Raw genomic sequence first — 8,725 nt, 5'->3', positions numbered from 1 at the left:
CAGCACTGACTGCACACGCTCATTCGAGAGGCGCGCTATCATTGACACCGAGTCTAACTCCATGCCGAGAAAAGAGATGCTCTGAACCGGGGAGAGTTTGCTCTTTTCCCATTTGACCCGAAGCCCTAAACAGCTGAGGTGCGTGAGCACCAGGTCCCTGTGGGCACATAGTAACTCTCTCTTAGAATCAGCTAGAATCAGCCAGTCATCGAGGTAGTTCAGAATGCGTATGCCCACTTCCCTTAGCGGGGCAAGGGCAGCCTCCGCGACCTTCGTGAAGACGCGGGGGGACAGGGACAAGCCAAAGGGGAGGACCTTGTACTGATATGCCCGACCGTCAAGCGCATTCTGTAGGAAGGGTCTGTGTCGAGGTAAAATCGAGATGTGAAAGTACGCGTCCTTCAGGTCTACCACCTGTTACTACTGGCTCTCAGATAGTAACAAAGAAAGGCAGGAGAAAGTTCGGCAAACAAATGTCTAAGGATTTATTTGTTAACTCCAAAAGTTTACACTTGCATACAAACAACAATTCAAACACCGAACAAAGCCGGTCTCTCCCGCTTCCTCTCGCCACACCCAAGCCCTCTTTATGCCATCAGCTGGGACACGCCTCGCGCGCCGGCATCCCCATCAATTAAGCACAGGAAGTAACCTAGGATAACAACAAGACACGAAACAGAAGAAATACAGAAACACAGACAATCGCTAGATGTAACACCACCACGAACCAATCTTGATGCCTGTTGCACGACAAAATGTGCTTCTGTGACAGCATCTTGAACGGGAATCTGTGCAACGCCCGGTTCAGCACTCGCAGGTCCAGGCAGAGCCAGTGCGACTGGTTGGGAAGCGATAACCACGTGCCCAAGCTCCGGGGGAGGGGTACTAAGGGAAGGATCGCATCTGACATTCCTGGGGGTGGGGCCTCGCAGTGGGGGTAAGCAGGGAGAGCCGTGTCGGGGAGTGGGGCTCCGACCCGAGGCGGGAGCGCTGAGTACTTACCTTGCTTCCTGCATCCGGCACAAGGCGTGCCGGCGACTGAGGATGAAGGCCTCTCGGGGCGTCCTCGAAACTCTGGGATGTGGTTTGTGGTTTGAGTGGTGCAGCCGGGAACCGAGAAGGTGGGGTGCCACGTTTGTGATGCCTGGGCTGTAATCGGCCGGTGTTTAGTGACCAGGAACGCAAGCGTTCTAACCTGAGGAGAGAGGATACTGCTCTTTTCTTGACAATGTGGGTGCCGCAACCCATGTGGGGTGTGGCAAACAGAAAAGAAGGAAACAAAAAATGTACCTCCCGGCCCTCCACCGAGGGAGGTAGTGGTCTGTACACCAGCTCCTGGGTTCCTGCAGAGACTATGTCGTCCTACAGGCTCGGGAAGGAAGTGCTGGCCGATTCCGCCTGGTGGGGCTTTCAGTGTGCACAGTTGTGCCGCTATCGCCTTATCCACTTGGGGAATCGTGGCATAACCCTCGGCCGAACCACCGTCGAGGGTAGTGAGGACGGAAGAGCTGAAGGATCTGGTCCAGGCAGCAAAAGGTGCCCTCCACGACCGTGTCAGCTCATCATGCACCTCCGGGAAGAATGGAACTGGGGGGGTGTGAGGCCACGGGTGGAGCGCCAACTCGAGAAACAAGTAATTCAGCCGCAGTGATCGATATCTCAGCCGGGTCTCGGGCTCTGGGAGAGACATTAGGCTGGTACAGAGGCAAGCTACCTGTCTCATCTCAGAGGTGGACAGAGGCCAGCGAGTGCTTCAGGGTGGGCGGCCACTGTGGAATTACCCGGCAGGACTGTACCCAGTGAAGCCTGCGAAATATCTCCAGCGTCAGCCACATTGGTGCGTACCTGTAGGTAGGAGGGCCGGAAAGGGGGACGGCTGAAGAGGAAGAAGGAGAGCCGGGCCCATAAAGTGACCATGGTCATGTTCTTGCAGTGAGAGCACGAACCATCCACGAACGCTTCCTCAACCTGACATTGGCCTAGACACGTGAGGCAGTGTTCGTGACCTTCAGAGGGACGGGGGTGGCATGCAAATGCAACTCGCCAATCCTCATTGGCATTTTCTCAAGATCTGAAGGTGTTTTGGGCTCTCAAGATCGACCCCTAGTGTCAATTTATTGACTCAACGTCGAGTGAGTGACAGAAGGGGAACCGTGATTTCGATTCATGTCTTAAAGGATGAAATCCAGTAATCATAAACATCATGGAAAATCTGTGGGAACGTTGTTAGGCTAAGCACTGTGAACTTAATTTTGTTGCATCTGCCACTGAGCATGCACATTGGAGAAGCATTGTAGCTGAAGGCAAAACCCACAATCCCTTGCACTTTTTTATTTATGTGTGTTTGGTCAAAGCATGCCGACTCATGTAATTTGTAAATAATGTGTTTTGAATTAAAGGAATATTCCAGGTTAAATACAAGTGAAGCTCAGTCAACAGCAAATAAGGACTTAAATATTGATCTGGTTCTCACCCACACTAATCATATCTCTTCTGAAGATATGGTTTTAACCACTGGAGTCGTTTGGATTAATTTTATGCTGCCTTTATGTCCTCTTATGTGTGCTTTTTTGGCACACACTGTTTTTGATTCTGGCTGGCAATTAAAACCTTTCTTTTTGAAAGAAGTGCTTATTGAGTATATGCTGAAATACTCCATAGTGATGATTTGTGTCTCTCTGTCTGACTATTTGCAAATACAATTTGTGTCTTTCAGGACTGATACTAAAACCTTTTACTGAAGGTCATTATGAACATATGGCTCATTCTATTTTAAAGTGCAGCATATAATAGTACTAGACAATTGCAATAGTCCCACTGGTAGGACTTTTGTTTATTTTTACCAAGGATCACATGCTACAATCTGCTCTGTCTGTCAATCTATGATTTCGTTCCATTTGTTTCAAGAAAATACAGCAGTCATGGCAAAAGTAAGGACATTCAATTTATCTCTTGCCGTCTCCTCTAGACATAAAATGCATAACGATGATGGATAAACTAAGTTTCCGGATCATTATAAGTCAATTCGCTCAGACAGAGAAAGACGACTATAGATGCATTAGAAAGTCTGCATTAGACTAAGTGCATTGAGCCTAAAGGTCGCCTGCAGTGTATGTGTGAGCTCTAATCATAGACTACACAAGCTTTTAACACACTCCTCCAGTTGGTTCCGGTTCACTTTTAGTCTACACCACGAGAAGCTCAATACCAACTGCATTACTGTGAGGCATTACAGTAAAAGCTGCACTATCACAACTGAGCCTAGATAAGACTTCAGAGCTAGTATGTGCTGTAAGATATTTTTACACACTGATTTTTTGTTAAATTACTAAAGTGATGACTAAATTGATTATGTCTCTTTCTGAATAACATTTTCTTTATTGATTCATCCATATCACAAAGAAAATGTAACCCCCACTATTACCCCTCCCCCTCTCCAATCCCCAACCTAACCCAACCCCACCCTGACCCTCAACAAACAACAATGTGGTCACATAAAAGTAGACACACACACAAAAAAAAACAATCATTTATAAAATATATTATATTATATATATATTATTATTGTAACAATAATAATAATAAAAAAATATATATAATAATCACACACATTTAAAATTATGCTTCTCTCTCCACTGCCCCTACCTGAGAGCCCTACAAAAATGCCAAATAAATGCCCCATTTCCTATCGAACCAATCCCAGATCCGTAGCTTTCTAAACGACACTTCCTCGAAAGCCACAACGCTCCCCATCTCCGTGCACCACTCTTGAAATGAGGGCGCTCCAGCCGACTTCCATCCCATTAAAACAATTTGTCTGCCAATCATAATACTCGTTAGGACCCAATTTTTATGTGTTTATCCCCTATATTGATGACTGTCCTATCACCTAAAATACAAAGTCTGGGGCAAAATTAAATTTGAGTGCACCAATAAGTCTGTGGCAGGGCGGAGGGCGGGGACCTAGGCTAATCAAGCCTTCGAGAAGGATAAAGGTCGACTGCAGAGGATTTTGCGGGAGAGAGAGATTAACGGACATGGCCGTCATGTGTGTGTTTGTCTTTTAAGTTTATCATTAAAACTATTATTTATATTATCAAGCCGGTTCTTGCCTCCTCCTTTCCATTGATCACTTTACAACGTCATACATAAAACTCTGAACCTTCAATCAAAATGTTTGGATTTTAACACACAACCAAAAAACATGGGTTGTGTCTCCATATTCTGATTGACAATCAGGTGGGTGTTTCTTTAAGACCAAGCCTATACAATCTAGTGAGGATCCAATAGAATCTATGTAAAATCTTGAATTGCATAATTTGCACCCTTGCATCTCTAGATACACACTTGACGTTTTTTTAGAATCCTAGCCCACACTCCCTCCTCCAATACCAAGTTTAATATAATTTCTTGATAGAAGTTAAAGCTCTGTCCCCCAGACTCTGAATTTGCAGGGAGTAATACACGGATGCCTCATGACCTTTTCCAAAAGCAGTAATCACCACTCCCAGAGAATCTGCCGCTTTAGGGGTGTATGCTACTCCCCAAAATAGTACAGAGCAGGTGGTGCAGCTGTAAATACCTAAAGAACTGAGATCTGGGAATCCCAAAATGTGTAGTAACCCCCACACAATCCACTCTGACCAGCTGAAAGGGGACTTCTTAATACCTAATTTAGGGTTCAGCCATATGCTCGAGGCAACATTTAAATAAATTAAACACTCTGGACACTTTTGTCCATACTGAGTGCAAATGCGAGGTAAAGGTGTAACTTAACTTCTCTGAATAGTTTGATAGAAAAGCTTTGCAATGGCGAAATAGGGGCAAGAACTTCCTGTTCAATACAAAACCAGTGAGGGGCTCTCTCAGGTGGAAGCGACCAATGAGCCAAATATTGCTGGGAATAAAATACCCAAATACTTAATGCCACTGGAAGGCACCTGGTTGAAAAGCCGTTAACGGGCAGTATGCTGTCAGAGCCAAAGCTTCGGGTTTAGACCAATTAACTTTGTATCCTGAGAATTTATAAAAGGAATTAATCATTCTGTGGAGGCAAGGCATAGATCTAGTAGGGTCTGAGATGAATAATAAAATATAATCTGCTTAAAGTAAAAGCTTATGCGTCACACCTCCCGCCATCACCCCTGGAAAATCATTCTCCTTTCTTATCATGGCAGATAATGGTTCCAGGGCAAGACAGAACAATAATGGGGAAAGAGGGCATCTCTGTCTGGTGCCCCTATCCACAGTAAAATAATCTGAAATTAATCCATTTGTTTGTATTGCTGCTACTGGATGTCTATAAAGTAACTTAATCCAACTAATAAAAGTATTCCAAAACCTGTACATTTCTGAAATCTTAAAAAGACAATCTCATGTTCTACCATATCAAACACCTTTTCGGTGTCAAGTGAGATGGCAGCGACCGGAGTCTGATTAATCACAACTGACCACATGATATTGATGAAATGCCTAATGCTATCAGAAGAGCTACGGCCCCGAATAAACCACACCTGATCTATAGAATTTGTCTGTCTTTAAATGTTTTGTAGAGTGTTTGTGTGTAGTTGTTTTTGTTTCTTTATTTCACTTTGTCAGTGATCATGGCTCTGTTTCATTGCATAACCAAACCAAATGGTTTGTGATGATTAATTGTCTTCTCTGATGAAATACTCACAAGCACACACAAAAGCACACCTGAGGTCCTGCTTACCTACGGGGGGAATGGAGCCTGAATCAGCAGATTATAAAGACCAGTTGGAGGGATAAATTCTTCATATTTTGCTTGTGTAATCTCTTTACTTTGCCTTGCCTCAAACGATGAGGACACAGGCACAGCAGAGGAACACCTGTTGCATTACAGACTGTTTTATCAGCAAAGTGTGCTACAGACATTTTTCTACAGTATAATTGTCGCCCTGTACTGAAGCCTCTGGAGAATACCCTGCAGGCTCTTTTATGTAAGCACTTGTGATACTTTTCCAAGTTATAGGCAAATTCAGACTTTTACTGCCTTGCACAGGAATCTAGTATATTGCCATATTATAGTTAAAACTATAGTTCATATATTTGGTCATATATACAGTACATGATTCCTGGTATAGTATTTTGAAATATAAGTTGCACATATGTACAAGAATGTGACTATTTTATATCAGTGAAAACATACAAAACATACAACGTACATTAACATAATATATTTATAGTCTACAAATATAACCATATACAGTATCAGATTGCTGTAAAAGCCACATTCCTAATGTTTATGCCAGTACCAGATGCAAAGAATTTAAACTATGTCATTTTTTGCCTTGCATACATCACAGAAGCCCTACACATATTACAGTACAGTTGAAGTAGAAGTGAGTTTTCATTAAATCAGGGCTTGTGCAATTGAGAGAATTTAGAGACTGTTTTTCCTTCTTCTGTTAAACTGTAGTTGAAGCATGATGTTGACTTTGACAGGTGTCTGGAATGTTATGCAGTAGCAGCATACTGTGTTAATGAGGGAACACTATGTCCTCCTGTTGAAAAGGCAGTAGGGGTCAGGTCACCACTTGAGGAAACATGATATCAGAAGGAGGGGTTACTTTGAAAGAATTCACATATGTCTGAACTGTTGCACAAGTACACTGTAAAAAATGTCCATAATTTTAACTGTATAAGAATGTAAAAATGTAACAGAATGTATTATTTGCTTAACAAGTAGTTAACATACAAGGTTAAAAAAATATGACAATACATGCAATTCTATGGTAAAATATTGTATATTTGTTAGCATATAATGTAAGTAAAATGTATATTATGATTAACAAGAGAATACATAGGAATACATACTCTTTTAAAGGAAATCAATAATCAGTGCTCCCAGAAGTCCCTGCGTGACCCATCAGCTATATTTCTTCTTCTTTTTAATATCAGTTCTGTAGTATTCATTGGGGTGTTCTGTTATATTTATAGTTTAGTTAATGTTTATTGCATTATTTTAGTGTCACAAGTGTTACCCTGATGATGTTTTGTGTTTGTGTGAGTAACACTGTGCAACATGTCTCTACATGTGTATTACTTATTGTTCCTCGAAGGACCACTCTTGATAAACTTTAAATCATCATGTGGCCTTTTGTAGTTACTACAGTGATTAACAATACATTTCAAAGTAAAAAACAAACAAACATAAAACAAGAAACAAAACAAAACAAAAAACAGACTTTTAGAGAAAAGTTCCAGAAGGTTAGTATATCATATCATTTAATAATATAAATGGTAGTGAACAGTAAAACATAGAGGCATCCAAATTACATCTGTAAAGCCTGAATAATGGTCTGTTGTTAATCCACAGCTGTTGTTATTTTACCATAAATTTAATGTAATTTATTATACACTGTACGTCACATATCATCACCACTATGCCAATCATTTGACCTCTGACATCTGAATGTGGCTGCTAAAGACAGGTGCGTCAACTGCTGAGCATAAAAACAACCAAGTTAGGGGTGAAGAAGGGTTGATATAAATCCTAGTCATGTGTTTTGTAAGTGATATGAGAAAGTGCCTACTCTGTACTTGGGGTAGCCTGGTATTTCGTTTTGGATAGGGACTCCAACCGGTTTGCCCCCTATCACCTCCCAGCACACCCCCAAGAGAGACCACTTGCTTTTCAATAATTTACCAATTGCTGGCCACCAGAAGGATGCTTGAATGGCTGACTTTCAAGAATCATGCTGGATGAGGATTAGCACACCTGGTCAATTGAGATGCAGGATTCTGCCTTAAGAAATGCTAAAATGAAATGCAGATGTTTTGGAAAGTCTATAGAACTGGTCTATAGCACCTCTACGATTTTTATACCAAGTGGATTTTGATAATAGAATGATCAAATAATCTGCGGAATGTGCAACTTGATTGGACTGACCAAATCTACAGTAGACATACTGTAAATTGATGATTTCTCCGACAGCATATTTTAGCTTTTTTTTATTATCAACACTACTTTATTAATTAATAAAAATACAGTTTTGTTGTGCTAATCTACCTCATGTTGCTCGAAACTTGAAATGCAAAGGAGTTGTTAAGTAAAATGTCTAAGCTGATCTTTTCAGTACAACGAAAGAGCATGGAGATCATCCCCAAATATACTAAAAATGCAGGCTTTTTGGTCTGAATTTGAACCCAGGTCCCCTCACACTCTAAACAAAAACTATTTCACCAGATTGACAGGTTCATATACATGTGTACAGTATTGTTAAAATTCTTAATGTATAATTAATTTATTCTATTTTGTTTTTAGCATAGTATGCAGGGGCGCCGTATCATGGCTGACCCTGCACTCTGACCCCAGCTTAGCTTAGTTTAGCTGGGATATGTGAAAAATAAATAATTTCACCATGTATATGCAGAAATGTATGTATAATGTGTGACAATTGATCAATTAAATTAAAATTAAATTACATGTTTTATTTGTTCTATGGCCAAGCCCCTAGTCTCTGGTGCTGCATATTTTTGAAAATGAATTTTCTTTAGAATAAAATAGAATACACTGTAAATAATTATTTTGGTAATCTAAAAAAGGTGCTCTTTAAAAATGTTGTTTTGTAATGTTCAGTGTTTATCATTTCATCTGAAAATCAATATCACCATTGATGAGATTTGTATCAATAATGTTGATGTCTGCAGGTGTCTAATTGGTTCCATATAACAAAATGATATTTGCAATATATAGTTATTA

This window comes from Xyrauchen texanus, chromosome 3 (genome assembly GCF_025860055.1).
Source record: "Xyrauchen texanus isolate HMW12.3.18 chromosome 3, RBS_HiC_50CHRs, whole genome shotgun sequence".
NCBI lineage: Eukaryota > Metazoa > Chordata > Actinopteri > Cypriniformes > Catostomidae > Xyrauchen > Xyrauchen texanus.
Note: the sequence above shows the minus strand (reverse complement) of the source record.